Source organism: Thamnophis sirtalis, unplaced genomic scaffold, assembly GCF_051295495.1.
Source record: "Thamnophis sirtalis isolate CommonGarterSnake01/CBP01778 unplaced genomic scaffold, rThaSir2_p1.2 scaffold_5, whole genome shotgun sequence".
NCBI lineage: Eukaryota > Metazoa > Chordata > Lepidosauria > Squamata > Natricidae > Thamnophis > Thamnophis sirtalis.
Window position 1 is genome coordinate 18,231,663 of NW_028261385.1, and position 17,084 is coordinate 18,248,746.

Sequence of the window (17,084 nt, forward strand, 5' to 3'; positions counted from 1 at the left end):
CGTTTATATTTAATTTCATTGGAGAGAAAGAGTTTTTTAAAAGAGTAAACAGACACACAATGGGGAATGCCCATTGGAAAGAATGCAGGGGCATAACTTCCAACAGTCACTGAATGAATGATCATTAACCAAGAAGTACTTGTGTGTCAGAGGAAATCTAAATCAAGTTGAATGCAATGGGGTATTTAAGAAGACAGCCTGGTTAAATGACAAGAAGGTCAAGCATGAAGGCATACAGAAATATGGGTGACCCATATGAAATACAGAATTTCATTTTTAAAAAAAACTGATACGGCCATAACATATGAGCTCTGGGTGGATGGGTATACATATGAGGTGAGGGAACTCATCTTTATATAATACAATACAATAGAAGAGTTGGAAGGAACCTTGGAGGTCTTCTAGTCCAACCCCCTGCCTAGGCAAGAAACCCTATACCGTTTCAGACAAATGGCTATCCAACATCTTCTTAAAGACTTCCAATGTTGGGGCATTCACAACTTCTGGAGGCAAGCTGTTCCACTGATTAATTGTTCTAACTGTCAGGAAATTTCACCTCAGTTCTAAGTTGCTTCTCTCCTTGATTAGTTTCCACCCGTTGCTTCTTGTTCTACCCTCAGGTGCCTTGGAAAATAGTTTGACTCCCTCTTCTTTGTGGCAACCCCTGAGATATTGGAACACGGCTATCATGTCTCCCCTAGTCCTTCTTTCAATTAAACTAGACATACCCAGTTCCTGAAACCGTTCTTCATATGTTTTAGTCTCCAGTCCCCTAATCCTCTTTGTTGCTCTTTTCTGCACTCTTTCTAGAGTCTCCACATCTTTTCTACATCGTGGTGACCAAAATTGAATGCAGTATTCCAAGTGTGGCCTTACCAAGGCATTATAAAGTGGTATTAACACTTCACGGGATCTTGATTCTATCCCTCTGTTTATGCAGCCTAGAACTGTGTTGGCATTTTTGGCAGCTGCTGCACACTGCTGGCTCATATTTAAATGGTTGTCCACTAGGACTCCAAGATCCCTCTCACAGTTACTACTGTTGAGCAAGGTACCACCTGTACTGTACCTGTGCATTTCGTTTTTCTTGCCTAAATGTAGAACCTTACACTTTTCACCACTGAATTTCATTTTATTAGATAGTGCCCAGTGTTCAAGTTTGTCAAGATCCTTCTGTATCTTAAGCCTGCCTTCTGGAGTGTTGGCTATTCCTGCCAGTTTGGTGTCATCTGCAAATTTGATGAGTTCCCCATTTATTCCCTCATCCAAATCATTGATGAAGATGTTATACTCTTGTAAAGTCTAGTTAGTGCTCTGGAAATTGTATAAATCCAAATAACTACTGTATGCTGTAATTTAGTTTATAAACTAAAGTTTATAATGGTTTAACACAATATTTGGACCCAGACAGTTTATAAACATTAAACAATGCTTAGGCATTGAACTAAGCCATGACTTATGGCTTAGTTGGCATACAATGCTAAACCACAAGCCATTGTTTAAAAACTAAGGCTAGAATTTTGGTTAGAATTTTGTTGTGAACCCAGCTGAAGTAAAAAAGAGAGAAAGAAAATCTAGAGGGTGGGTAGTATTTTAAAAATAGGGTCACTTTACCAGAACTGAATACAAAATAATTGCAAGCGTGGGTGAAGCCATCACAGCGGGTGGCAGTGCCTACCCAAACTTAAGTGACCTCAAAAAAAGCTCAGTAGAATGTAGGAAGTTAGCACCCACCGCTCTCTTAGAAAAATGAAATATGCTGGGAAATATTGAAAAGGCAGAATATATTTCCCTGGATAAGAAATGGAGAAACATGTTTTTTGGTAGGAAACAGACTCACTCTTAATAGCCTCCACCTTTGTCAATGGGCCATTAAAATTCCTGAATTGGTCTATTCTACATAACAAAGATCTCCCCCCCTCAGCTCCAGGGTGATGGGATTAAGGCATGATAATATTAGCTCTTTTCCCATCTCACCACAGGGCACCTGGGAAGAAGCAACGCTCAACCAAATTTGGAATCAAAGCATAACCTAAAGAGTTGCTCCTGCATGGCCCCCTGGGAGTCTGACAACCAATCAGAATCAAGATCAAGATCAAAGGCCAGAGTGGGAATAAAGCCAGGGACTTTCAGCATTTCGGTCTCTTTTTCTTCTTCATCCAACATCTGGAAGCATGTGATCCCCCTTTTCTGTTCAGGAACTCAAGCCATGTGATCCTGTTCACCATTAAACCATTTTTCCAAGCAGCCTCCATGTTTCCAGTGTCTTTTTGGAACTGAATCCAGAAGGACATTTCTTCCAACAATTGTTATAGGCTAGACTAGCAGGTTTTAAAAAAAAAATCAAGAGAAGGAAATATAAATTACTTCCAAATATATGTGGAAAGTTATCACCCAGAAAAATGAAATATCCTAGGAAATATTGAAAAGGCAGAATATGATGTTTCCCTGGATGTGAAAAGGAAGAAACATATTTTAATATGTTTAATATGTTTTTAATATGTTTAAACATATTTTAAAAAGACAGAGTAGCTCCCTGCAGCTTCCTGCCCCCACCCACATTGTCAATGGGCCATTAAGAAGGCCAAGCCAGTCCCTTTACATAATAAAGAGTTCTTCCCTTCAGCTCCCAGGGGATGGGATTAAGGCATGATAATATTGGCCCTTTACCCATCTCACCACATGGCATCTGAGAACTCAACCAAACCTGGATTCAAAAAGCAGCCTAGAGAGCCTAGAGTTGCTCCTGCATGGCCCCATGGGAATCTGACAACCAATCAGAATACAAGTTCAAGATCAAAGGCCAGAGAGGGCATAAAACCAGGGACTTTCAGCATCTCAGCCTCCCTTTTCTCCTTCTCCACCAACATTGAAGCATGTGATCACCTTTTCTGTTCAGGACTCAAGCCATGTGGTCCTGTCCACCATTAAAACCAACTTTCCAAGCAGCCTCCATGTTTCCAGTGTCTTCCCCCCACCACCACCACTTGGAGCCGAACCCAGAAGGACATTTCTTTCATCATATATAAGCAGCAAAAAAATATGGATATGTCCATTTAATTCCCGGGAGTGTAATGAAACTCAACGGCGATTTTACTTCTTTTATGAATTTGTCCAAACTTTAGTGATAGAACTCTTTCTTAGAGCCATTACATTATAAACATTCCAGGATATTTCTGCAAAGCCTTCAAGTCATTAATTCCACAAAAGTCTTTTGATTACAAAATTCAAACAAGCCTTTGAACATGACCCAGGAGACCCTTGTCAGCTACCTCAGTAGAGAGGCTGACATTTCCATCTTCTGGCAAAGACAAAGAAGGCATAATGACTAAACAAGGAGGGCTGGCTCTCTCATCATCCTACGCAGAGGTGGGTTCTTACCAGTTTGGACTGGTTCGGCTGAGTAGTTAGTAAGTTGGCTTGCCACACGCCCGAACCGGTTCTATTGGCGGCGCCATCTTGATTTTCGGTTCTGCACATACGCAGAACAATCTTCATTGCAAAAGTTATTTTTTTCCGTGTTTTCTAATGTTGTGCGTACACACAGACGTTTTTAGGCGCAAATGTGCACGTGTGCGGAGAGCACGTTCAATGTGCATGTGAGCAAAGCGCATGCACGCAAAAAATTTGTGCCCCGAAATGGCAGTAATGCCGGTAGCAACCCACCCCTGATCCTATGTCACAGCAATCTTAACCCCCTATGAAACTTTTTTTGCTGTGTCGTTAACCAGGAAATAAAATGAGAATGGGAAACATTGAAGACTTTCTCTCAAATCTTAATAGAAAGATTTCATCTGCCTGGACTACATAGACCATCCGGCAAGTAGCACAGGACTAGCAATTGACCAGTTTGCCAGTGGTTTATATTTTTAAGTAGCTGATAACCCGGCATAGCCCGGCTATGCATTTATCCTAATCCTGTATTAGAGGGAGCCCCCTTGTGGAGTATTGCGAAGCCGTTACCATGGCAACTCCGCTGTGCTGTACAGTAGAAGCCATTTTAAGGCGCAACAGGCTGCATCTTAACAGAACTTGAATCCAAAATGCACACTATCGCTGTCAAAAGTACTGCGACTTGACAGTATAAATATAATTCAGTCCTTTTCATTTCAGCGGCCCAGGCGTTCCAGAATTATGCTGGAACACGCACACACGGACACCCACACCCACACAGAGGGGTGTTATGGGTGTCTTACGCACATAGTATTTGTTTCCAGGGAGTAAGTCATCTGTGTACCAAGTTTGGTTGAAATTGCTTGAGGCATTCCAGAGTTATGCTGGAACACACACACACACACACACACACACACACACACACACACACAGGCAATTTACCTATTTCACTTGGGATGAACACAAACAGTAGTATAAGTAGGTTTGTTGCACAGCTTAATCTTCAATCAATCAATCAATCAATCAATCAATTGTATCTGGACACAATTCTAAGTCAAACTATTTCACTTTCTATTGCACAGAGACGTCATTTGTTCCATTTCAAATGAATTAACTTTGATGGTAGGTGTCAGATCTTTTGCCTCGCTTCAGTGTCAGCCTGCCATAGACTCTGAGTGGGGAGGGGCTCAATAGCAGTCATAAGTCGAGGATTATCTTTAGTTTTTGCCGGCCAGAAAAAAACATCTCAAGAACAGTTAGCTAGAGAGAACACTGCAGCTGCATTCCAAGGACAGCTGTTCCGAAAACACCTGCTTTGAATGTGATTGGACACAGGAGAACCAATGGGAGGGCAGATGTGGGAAACAGGGATTTCACTAGGGAATTGGCGTGGGGACCACAAACCTGACTTTGCTTCATAGTACTTCACTTGACTAGTAAAACTATGCCTCACTCCTAAAATGGAGTCAGAGGCCATTCTTGCCTAAGGTTTAAGTCGAGGCAGGACTGACATTAGGTATGATTAAACTGATAATTATCCCATACAATCATATTTGAGAAATATAATTTAAACCCAGCACAGCTTCAAAACACAATGGCACAGCCATTATCTGGACATTTTTGTGGACATGCTTGAGGGCAAATTGCTTTGTAAACAAAAGTGGAGGATGAATCATTGATTTTAAAAAAGAGAGAGAAGCAACTTAGAACTGAAGAGAAATTTCTTGACAGTTAGAACAATTAATCAGTGGAACAACTTGCCTCCAGAAGTTGTGAATGCTCCAACACTGGAATTTTAAAAAAAGATGTTGGATAGCCATTTGTCTGAAATGGTGTAGGGTTTCCTGCCTAAGCAGGGGGTTGGACTAGAAGACCTCCAAGGTCCCTTCCATTCTAAACAAGGGGATGTTAATATGTCAGTCCTAAATCTACCTCCCTTGAAACTCAGACTTATTAAGCAAAATCATTAAAGGTAGTCGTATCTTCTTCTAACCCAGAGGTGTCAAACTCAAGGCCCGCAGGCCGGATCTGGCCAACGGGGTACTTAAATCTGGCCCCAGGGGTCAGACTGGAATTAACAATGGACTGGCCAGTGGTGCCTCTGCTTGTGAAATCAGAGCTGGGGAGGGGGCATGCAGGGGGAAGATGCGGGCACCCCCTGACCTCTGTTTTTGATGGCAGAGGGCTATCAAAACAAACTAAAAACAAAACAAAAGGAGAAATGTTTGCATTTGAGCATGCAAGAAGGGACATGAAAGGAGAAACGGAAAGAGGAAAGACAAAGAATATAGCAGTAGACTTATAGCAGTAGACTTATATACCGCTTCATAGGCCTTTCAGGCCTCTCTAAGCGGTTTACAGAGAGTCAGCATATTGCCCCCAACAATCTGGGTCCTCATTTTACCCACCTCGGAAGGATGGAAGGCTGAGTCAACCCTGAGCCGGTGAGATTTGAACCGCTGACCTGCTGATCTAGCAGTAGCCTGCAGTGCTGCTTTTAACCACTGCGCCACCTTGGCTCAAAGAAAAAGAAGGAAAGATGGGAAGAGAGAAAGGAAGAAAAAAGACGGAAAGAGGAGATGGAAGAATAAATCAGAATGAAGAGGGAGGGAAGGAAGGAAAAAGAAGACAAGGAAGGAAGGAAGGAAGGAAGGAAGGAAGGAAGGAAGGAAGGAAGGAAGGAAGGAAGGAAGGAAGGAAGGAAGGAAGGAAGGAAGATTATAATGAGAAGGGAGGGTCTCAGGGAAGATCTGCCTTAGCACTTGCCCACCACAGGTGCCCCTGTAGGAAGCTAGCACCCACCCCTCCCCTAGAAAAATGAAATATCCTGGGAAATATTGAAAAGGCAGGTTATTATATTTCCCTGGATCAGAAATGGAGAAACATGTTTTTAGGCAGGAAGCAGACTCACTCTTAATGGCCCCCACCTTTGTCAATGGGCCATTTAAAAGACTGGGTCAGTCTATTCTACATAACAAAGATCTCCCCCTTCAGCTCCTGTGTGATGGGATTAAGGCATGATAGCATTACACCACAGGCCACCTGGGAAGAAGCAATGCTCAACCAAACCTGGACTCAAAGCACAGCCTAGAGAGTTGCCCCTGCATGGCCCCATGGGAGTCTGACAACTAATCAGAATACAAGATCAAGATCAAAGGCCAGAGAGGGGATAAAGCCAGGGACTTTCAGCATCTCGCTCTCTTTTTCTTCTTCACCCAACATCTGGAAGCATGTGGTCTCCCTTTTCTGTTCAGGCACCCAAACCATGTGATCCTGTCCACCATTAAGCCTCCATGTTTCCAGTGTCTTTTTCCCCACTTGGAACTGAACCCAAAAGGGCATTTCTTCCAACACTCCTGACATGAGTCCTGCGACACGCCCTTCACAACCTTGCCCCCCAGCCATGCCAGGCCCCCCAGCCCTCCAAGATCAAACACAACCCTGATGCGGCCCTCCCTGAAATCAAGTTTGACATCCCTGTTCTAACCTCATGTGTCTAGATCAGAAGCTGTTCCTGGCTCCAGATGAGTAGTGTCCAATTTTACAGGGTGTGGTTACTCATGGTTCCGGAACATAAGGGTGGAAATCCCCATTGAAAGCAATAGAAAGCAACGAGGAAACACTATACTGTAGGAATACTATAGAGAGAAAAATAATTATTATAATAGGAAACAGATCGTCCATTTAAAAGGATGGGTGTGTTCTCTTTCAGTCTTACTGTGTGGGGTTTCCCCAGCTTTCTGACTTCTGTATTAATATTTTTGCAATTTTCTAAAGTCCTTTGATGACAAAATAGTAGTACTCAATCCTTGGAACATTGGGAATGGATCCCTGGAGGAGTGGATAGATGAGAAATAGGATTTAAAGGGAGTGTGGGAAATTATCATCCAGCCCTCTCCCAGAAAAATGAAATATCCAAGGAAATATTGAAAAGGCAGAATATTTCTCTGGATATGAAAAGAAAGAAACATGTTTTAAAAGACAGAATAGTTGCCTGTAGCTTCCTGCCCATCCCCACTGTTAATGGGCCATTAAGAAGGCCAAGCTAGTCCACTTACATAATAAAGGCTTCTCCACTGCAGCTGCAGGGGGGAATGGGATTAAAAGCATGATAATATTGGCCCTTTACTCAACTGACCACATGGCATCTGAGAACTCAACCAAACTTGGATTCAAAACACAGCCCAGAGAGTAGCCCCCACATGACCCCATGGGAGTCTGACAACCAATCACAATACATTTCTTACACAGGAACAGGAAACAGAGAGGTGGGACTGAACAGGTTATAAAAAGCCTAGCAAGCCCCTCTTCAGCCCTTCTTCTCTTCTTCTCCACCAACATTGAAGCATGTGATCACCTTTTCTGTTCAGGGCTCAAGCCATGTGGCCCTGTCCAACAATAAACCATCTTTCCAAGCAGCCTCCATGCCTCCAGTGTCTTCTTCCCCACTTGGAGCCGAACCCAGAAGGACATTTCTTTCATCAGGAGGGAGAGGGAAAAACAGTCTCATAACCTTACCCCAAATCCTAGCCCTAAGGATTGCAATTAATTTTCCCCATCTGTTGACCACAGTTACGTAGATGAACTGTTTGGGTAAAGGCAACTTCACAAAATTGACATTATTCTTGGTTGTCTTATCAGCTAGTTGGCTAAGATTAGGTTTCGTAGCTATTATTCTTTTTTTCATTGCATGGTACTGAAATTCGGGACTGATGCTACACCACACTTATTGTCTAACCAATAATACAGGTAGTCCTCAACTTACAACAGTTCATTTAGTGACTGTCCCAAGTTACAACAGCACAGAAAAAAAAATCACTTGTGATCCTTTTTCACACTTGTGACCGTTGCAGCATTCCCATGGTCATGTGATCAAAATTCAGATGCTTGGCAACTGATTCATACTTATGACGCTTGCTGTGCCTCAGATTCCCCTTTTGTGACCTTCTGACAAACAAAGTCAATGGGGAAACCAAATTCGCTCAACAACCAGGTTTACTAAATTAAGAAACTGCAGGGATCCCCTTAAAATGAGAACCCAGATAATGGGTGTTTTGTATCTTGGAGCGAAGGGAAGGACGCGACAAGAGGTATGAGGAAGTGACTTTATTCAGCTCATAGTAAACTGCGATTCGACGTGGCGTGGTTCGCGCCAAACATTTATACCCCCGGGTTTGAACGAGGAGCCAATGGGGCGTCGAGTAGCTCGACCAATCAGGGCGAAGATTGAACCGGCTCCGCCCGGGAACCAATCAGGAAAGAGTCCTTTGTTCGCGCGCTTGTATTTCCCGCGCTAGTATTCAACACCCCTCCCCCCCCAGTCAAAGAGTTCCTTTATGAAGGGCAAACATAGTCTTGTAGGTAGGCGGGACGGTGGCGTTCTCGTCCCGATCTTCGTGGCTCCCCGGCGGTCGTCGACGGGGGGGGAACCGCCGGCGGAGGCGTGTCCGTGGTGGGGCGGTGAACCTGCGGCGCGGCCCCGTGAGAGAGCGCTGGCCCCAGGTCCCGTGCCCGATGTCCATCTGTCCGGGGCGGTGTTTCCGTGGCAGCCGGAGTGTCCGGTAGCGGCCCCGTGCAGTCCGGTAGGGGTGTAGGTTCAGAGTCTCGATAAGGGCTTCGAGGAAGGGAGTAGCCGGGTGAGGCGCGCCTGTCCGGAAAGTTCGCATCGGCTTGTCTCCCGTTCCCCGGGTGGAAACGGTCCGTAGGGAAAAGAGTCAACGAGGGTGGCTCCTGCTGAGAGCGGGTGTCTGAGGGGCTCGGGCCGTCTGTTTCCGCGGGAAGGCGACGCCTTAATTGGTCCACGTGGCGCCTCCATTGTGTTCCGTCGGCCAGGCCGACCCTGAAGGAACAGGGGCCGGTCAGAGCTGTGATGGTTGCGGGAGCCCACCGTGGATCCCCAGAAAAGGAGCGGGCCCATACAGGATCCCCTAGCTTAAACGCGTGGGAAGGAAGGGCCCCCAGGTTGCTTGGCGGATCTCCTGCGTAAAGTGGATGGAGCCTGTCTAGGGGGGTTCGCAATCTCCTACCCATCAAGAGCTCCGCGGGACTTTTATTTGTCGTAGGGCAGGGTATGGAGTGCTGGCTCAAGAGGTAGGCCGCTACTCTTTCTTGCCAGTCGCCCTGGCCCATGCGGCCCAAGGCTTCTTTCGCTGAGCGAACTGCGCGCTCCGCCCGGCCATTACTAGCTGGGTGATAGGGGGCTGTGGCCGCGTGTCTGATTCCTTGCTCGGCCAGGAATTCTTGGAACGTGGTGGAGGTAAACTGGGGCCCGTTATCGGAAACTATCACATCCGGTAACCCATGGGTAGCGAACATCTTACGGAGGGCCCTCACTGTACTCTCCGCTGTGGTGGAGGTCATGATTACCAGCTCCACCCACTTGGAGTAAGCATCGACTACTATCATGAAGTTCCGGCCGTGGAAGGGGCCGGCAAAGTCGATGTGTAAACGGGACCATGGGCCTCTAGGGATCTCCCACTCACGAGGGGCGGCTGTGGGGGGATTCGGCCTAGAGTTTTGGCAGATCCTGCATCGGGCTACGTAGTCTGCAATTTCCGAGTCTAACAAGGGCCACCACACGTAGCTACGGGCTAAGGCTTTCATTCGCGCTATGCCTGGGTGGTTTTTATGGAGTGCGGGTAGGATTCGTGCCCGCAAGGCCGTGGGGATCACTACCCTATCCCCCCAGACAAGACACCCCCCCGTGAAGGGCGAGTTCGGCTTGTCGCACTTTAAATGGACGGAATTCTTCCGCTACCTTTTCCGTGGGCCACCCCCTCGAAACCCATGAAGCAACCTGAGATAGGACGGGGTCAGCCTTTGTGCAGGCTGCAACGTCCGCGGCCGAGACGGGGAGGTCGGATTCGGCGATGGACAGAACAGAGAGCGCGGGCACGTGGGCTGTGTCCGTCTCTGGCAGGGGGCAACGGCTCAGAGCGTCTGCGTGCCCTAGCTGTTTGCCCGGACGGTATAACAGCGTATACGAATACGCCGTTAGGAACTCCGTCCACCGAGTCATGCGGGGGGACAAAATGGGGGGAGTTGGCTTGTCACCCGCCAGTAGCCCCAGGAGGGGCTTGTGATCCGTGACCAGGGTGAAATTCCTACCGTAGAGGTAGTCATGGAACCGCTTAATGCCGGACACTGCAGCCAGGGCCTCTTTATCGATTTGGCTGTAGTTCCGCTCCGTGGAGGAGAGTGTCCGGGAATAGAAGGCTATGGGGGCTTCTGAGCCGTTCGGGAGGACGTGGCTCAGGACCGCCCCTACGCCATAGGGGGAGGCGTCGCACGTCAGAATTAGAGGCATCCTATCGCTGTACTGGATTAGGACTGCCGATGAAGTTAAAATATCCTTTATAGCCGCGAACGCGTGCGCTTCACGGCTACCCCATTTCCAGGCCGCTGACCGGTCAAGTAGTCGGTGTAGCGGCTCAGCTAGTGACGCCTTGTGGGGGATAAAAGGGGCGTAGAAGTTTAAAAGCCCCAGGAACGCCTGTAATTCCGCCCTAGAGGTGGGTGCGGGTGCGTTTTTGATGGCGGCAACTTTGGAAGGAGTGGGGTGGATGCCTTGGGCATCAATGAGGAACCCCAAGAATTCAACTTTGGGAACAGCGATTTCGCATTTGCTGCGCTTTAATTTCAGTCCTGCCTCCCTAAAACGTGTGAGGACCTCCCGCAGTGTTTTCAGGAGTTCCGAGTGGCTGGGGGCTGCGACCAGGACGTCGTCGAAGTAGGGAACGACGCCTGGGAGCCCATGGAGCAACCGCTCCATGAGGCTCTGGAAAATCCCAGGGGCAACCGAGACGCCGAATTGGAGGCGGCGGCAACGGAAGGCCCCGCGGTGGGTGACGATGGTCTGGGCTGTAGCCGCATCGTCGTCTACGGGAAGCTGCTGGTAGGCCTGTGCCATGTCTAGTTTGGCGAAAATGCGGCCCTGTCCTAAAGAGTGGAGTAGGTGCTGCACTACGGGAACCGGATACGGGTTTGCCTGTAGGGCCAAATTGATGGTCGACTTGTAGTCGGCACATATCCTCACCGATCCGTCGGGTTTGACCGGAAGGACTATGGGGGTTTCCCAACGGGCGTGATCTACGGGCTCGAGTACCCCCTGCTCGATAAGTTTATCCAGTTCAGCGTCTACCTTTGCTCTCAATGCGAAGGGGACCCTGCGTGCCTTCAGCCTAACGGGAGCGACCTGGGGATCAAGGCAGAGGGAAATGGGGGTGCCCTTGTAACAACCCAATTTCCCATCGAACACATCCGCGAACTCATCTAGGACGCTATCTGCGGAGAGGGGAACTACCCTATGCACCCCTTCTATGGTGAGGCCCAAGGCAGGAAACCATTCCAACCCCAGGAGAGCGGGCAGGTCGTTCCTGACGATTAGGACTGGGAGTTTCCCCTTAAAATTCCCGTATTCCACCCGGATGTGGAATATCCCAGCTGTGGGAATCCCGTTTCCCTGGTAGTCTAGGAGGGAGACCCCGACGGGGCGCAATCTGCTCTGGGGAACCCCGGGACAAAGGCGGGAAAACAAAGCCCAAGATAGGAGAGAACGGGAAGACCCGGAGTCCACCTCCATTTGACAAAGCTGACCTTCGAGTCGGACGGCGGTGCTTATCTTGCGGCTACCGGCGGGAACGTGGGATGCCTGGTAGACCACGCAGTCGGCGCTGGGGGGCTGGTAGGTTGAATGGCAGTCCTCAGCTCGCCTCGCGGAACGTGGCTGTTGGCGGCGTTGCGGTTGCAATGCCTGGCGCTGGTCGCTGGGCTGCATAAACGATGGGGCTGGCAGGAGAGCCCGGCAGACCCTGGCGAGGTGCCCTTCTCCTCGGCAGCGGCGGCAGACGGCAGAACGGAACGGGCAGGCTGCGCGGCTGTGGCGGCCGCCGCATCCGCGGCAAGGTGCGCTTGCGGCTGGCTGAACGGGCGTCGGTGGTTGATGGGGTGGCCTCCGCTTCGGCTGCGTCCTCATTTGCCCGACGATTTCCTCCTCCTCCTCCTCCTCGTCTTCGGCAGGGGAGAGGTCGTCGACGAGGTTCGTCTGGGTGGACGGCCCCGCGGCGGCTTGCGCGGGGGGGTTCAGCTGGAGGCGTTCCATGTCGGCCGTGGATTGTTCGGATAGTTCGGCTGCTCGCGCTGTCTCCACGGCTTGCAACAGGGTGATTTTGTGATTCCGGAGCATGCGGCTGCGCAATTGCACGTCGCGGACCCCGCACACAAACTGCTCCGCGAGGTTCTCCTCCAGGTCTGCAAAATCACACTGGGCGGCCACTGTGCGCAAAGCCTCCAGGAACTGGCTGATGGATTCGTTGGGCTTTTGCACTCGGCGGCGGAAAGCGAAACGGCGTGCAAATAGAGAGGGTGAGGGAGCGTAGTGGTTCCTCAGCCTGGACATCAGCTCGTCCCACCCAAGTTTGTAGGCTGGCCTCGGGGCGGCCAGGGCTCTCGCAGAGGCGAACATGGAAGGCTCACAGCAGGACAGGGAGAAGCTGCATTTCTCCTCGTCGGTCTGGGCCTGATTCTTCGAGGCGATCAGGTAACACTCGAACCGCTCCATGAACCCGTCCCAGGATTCTCCGGTGGCTACGCCGAATGGCGCGAAAGGAGGAAGCGACGATGCCATCGTGGTGTGGAGGCGGAGAGAGAGAGAGGAAAGGCGGAGAGAATTTCGCGTTCGCTGCCGGGGTTCTCAGTCTGAAGATAGCGTTCGAGCTGGTTCAGACGCGGTGGCAGCTGGCTGTTCTTCTCCGTGGTCGCGGGAATCGGTATCCCACCTTCGTCGCCAGTTTTGTATCTTGGAGCGAAGGGAAGGACGCGACAAGAGGTATGAGGAAGTGACTTTATTCAGCTCATAGTAAACTGCGATTCGACGTGGCGTGGTTCGCGCCAAACATTTATACCCCCGGGTTTGAACGAGGAGCCAATGGGGCGTCGAGTAGCTCGACCAATCAGGGCGAAGATTGAACCGGCTCCGCCCGGGAACCAATCAGGAAAGAGTCCTTTGTTCGCGCGCTTGTATTTCCCGCGCTAGTATTCAACAGGGTGAATTACAAATAATAAAGTTGCAAATCCATCTTGTGAACAGAGTTGGAGTTCAGAACTGAAGAAGCTTCTTGGGTGAGAAGCAGAATGTCTTCAAGCAAAAAACAAAAAAAAGTCCAGTGGTTTTTTGGGGGTTGTGGGTGGGGGAAGCATCTTTGGGAACTCCCAAGGTACACCCACGTTACACCTATCCTCCGCGAGCTGCACTGGCTACCTATTAGTCTCCGAATCCGCTTCAAGGTGCTGGTCGCTACCTATAAAGCCCTACATGGCATCGGACCTGGGTACCTGAGAGACCGCCTCCTGCCGATTACCTCTCTCAGACCGATTAGATCGCACAGGTTAGGTCTCCTCCGGATTCCATCTGCCAGCCAATGTCGGCTGGCGACTCCCCGGGGGAGAGCCTTCTCTGTTGCAGCTCCAGCCCTCTGGAACGAGCTCCCTGTTGAGATCCGGATCCTTACTACCCTCCCGGCCTTCCGCAAAGCCACCAAGTCCTGGCTGTTCCAGCAGGCTGGGGGAGCTGAGAAGCATCTACCTCCATAGAAATTGTGAATGTTGGTTTTGTTTTTAATATGTTGTCTTTGTCTTGTTCCCCCTTTTCCCTTGTCTTTTGTGAGCCGCCCGGAGTCCTCCAGGAGTGGGCGGCATACAAGACAAATAAATAAATAAATAATAAATAAATAAACGTGCCGCAAATGTTTCATGGACTATCATCCAGAACACCGATAGCACTTCAACAAGGAAATAAAGCAGATGCTATTTGTGCTCATCTGCTGATTGGTGCATTTTGTTGAAAAGAACTATGGCAAAATACATCGTGCAAGGATGAATAATTATTATGCAAACAATATTGGAAAGGATAACTCCACTATTTTTTAATCCTTGCCTTTTCTTTACTGCATTTGCTCCACAGTTATCTTCTTAGATATGAACAAATGGATAAATTAAGTGCACGCATGTAATTATTCCACTTTGAATGAAACAGCTTTTATATTTGATTGCCAAAGTGTTTCCTTTCCTTTCTTCCCCTGCCACGGAGAAAAGGCAATCAAAACATCTGCTCGTCTAAATTGCAAGTATTTTCCTTTAAAGAGGCCTTTTTTATCGACGCTTTTCGAATTCCTGTAAATACATCTGCAACGTTAAGGCTTCCATGAATGTTTCCCCAGTGTTACTTGTTGAACGTAGCTACCATATATACTACTTACAGTACATGTGGGTTTTTTTTTTTACTGTTACTGCTAGGGAACAAGTTGTTCCAATAGAAGAGAACATAGCTAGCTTGGGGTTAAACTGGGGAATTCTTGATGTTTGTTGAGTTAGTTATTTGCTCGTAGCTATTTCATTACCCAATTAGGTAACATCATCAGTGGAAGCATATGGTAAAGGTAAAGATTCCCCTCGCACATATGTGCTAGTCGTTCCCAACTCTAGGGGGCAGTGCTCATTTCCCTTTCAAAGCCGAAGAGTCAGCGCTGTCTGAAGATGTCTCTGTAGTCACATGGCCGAAGGCACCAAAGGCACACGGAACACGGTTACCTTCCTACCAAAGATGGTTCCTATTTTTTCTACTTGCATTTTTACATGCTTTCGAACTGCTAGGTTGACAGAAGCTGGGACAAGTAACAGGAGCTCACTCCATTAAGCGGCACTAGGGATTCGAACAGCCGAACTGCTGACCTTTCTGATCAGCATCTTAATCACTGAGCACCTCATCCCTTGAAGTGTCTGGTAAAGCATATCACATTTGTCAACTTTCAATTTCCAAACAATAGGAGTGCTCAAAAGTTGTGACAATGCCTTGGGGATTGTAAAGATATTTTGGTTAACATAATTTAGATGTGGTTGGTAATATTTAGATAAGCAGGGATTAACACCAGATGAACTGTCAGGCATAAAACTATCAAAGAACCATGAAAGAGGAACCCACCATATAAATCCCACACTCATACAAATGAAAGAAATAAAATGTTAAAAATGTATGATATTTATATAATTATTTAACAAGCACAACTAAATCAGGTGTTTTGTCATTTTGGTGGATTCCTCTTTGGTGATTCTTTGATAGTTTTCTGCCTGATGGTTCATCTGGTGTTAATCCCGGTTTATCTAAATATTATTTGCTGGAATCGATCTGTTGTACAGGTAGTTCTCGAATTATGACCAAAGTTGAGCCAAAATTTTCTGTTGCTACCATGAGTTTTATCCTATTTTGTAACCTTTCTGGCCACAGTTGTTAAGAGGATCATTACAGTTGTTAAGTTAGTAACACTGTTGTTAAGTGACTCTGGCTTCCACATTGACTTTGCTTGTCAGAAGGTCACAAAAGGGGATCGTATGACCACAGAGCAGGGGTGGGTTCCTGCCAGTTCTAATCTTTTCTATAGATGAGGTTCCACAAATCTACCGTGCCGTTTAGAACCGGTTCCAGCTCCCTCCCCCTGCCCATCTGGACCACGCTTGCCCCGCCCACCGCTCACTGATTGGCTGGCTCACCAATCACCCCGCCCGCCTCTAAGAGTCCTATCTCAACCTTAAAGTATTAAAGCTGTCAAGTTTGAACACCCCTGGAGTTTTTTTTCTAAAGGGTTAGGAGTGCAAGGGTCTTGTAATTTGACAGCTTTAAGACTTGCACACTTCAATGCCAGAGTTCCTGAGCCAACATGACTGGAGGAGGAATTCTGGGGGTTGAAGTCCACAAGTCTTAAAGCTATCAAGTTTGAACACCCTTGGTTTTTTTTTTCTAAAGGGTTAGGGCTGCAGGGGTCTTGTAACTTGACAGCTTTAAGACTTGCGTGCTTCAATGCCAGAGTTTCTGAGCCAACATTTCGGTTGCTAAGCAAGAGCGTTGTTAAGTGAGTTTCACCACATTTTACAAGTTGGTCACACCCACCCGGTCACATGACTGCCAAGCCACTCCCACTCAGTCACATGGCCAGCAAGCCACTCCCACCCAGTCACATGGCCGGCAAACCACTCCCACAAAGCAGGCCACACCTACAGAAGAGGTTCTAAAAAAAATTTGAAACCCACCACTGGCCCAGAGCATTGCAACCAGGATAAATACATGTCAGCTGCCAAGCGTCATCCGGTCTGCTCGTAGGGCCATTTTTGTCCTTCAGAGCCTTCAGGAAAATGGCCTTAAAAGAAGGCTGAAGTCAGCTGGCCAGGGTGCCCCTGCGCACTGGAGCTGACAGGGCAACGCCTCGCATGTCCTAACAAATGGCTCCGCGTGCCACCTGTGGCACACGTGCCATAGGTTCGCCATCATGGATCTAACCCATAATGGAATTTGTTTGGTATCACTATGCTGGGTTAATCCAATTATAGTGATTGACCCCTAACGGGAACAATGGCTGGTTCACATAACATGCTTCATCGGGTCACTTTAACACCAAGTATTGCTAAATGGGACGGTACTAAGTGAATTTTGCTTGATTTTATGACCTTTCTTGCCACAGTTGTTAAGTGAATCACTGTAGTTAAGTTAGTAACAGGGGTGAAATCAACTTACCTTTGCTACCAGTTCGCCAATGTGAGTGCGCATACACATGCCCGCTGGCTTTGCTCTCATGTGCCACCTCTGCACATGCGCAGGACCTTACGTGCATGCGCAGTGTCAAAAACAGAATGTGATGATGCCC

At 48.1% G+C, this 17,084-nt stretch overlaps 1 protein-coding gene across 1 annotated transcript in view; it reads right to left on the bottom strand.

The window, feature by feature from the left end:
* Window positions 1–17,084, bottom strand: part of ALPK2 (alpha kinase 2) — an 89,886-nt gene that overhangs the window by 63,909 nt on the left and 8,893 nt on the right. The window lies entirely within an intron of this gene.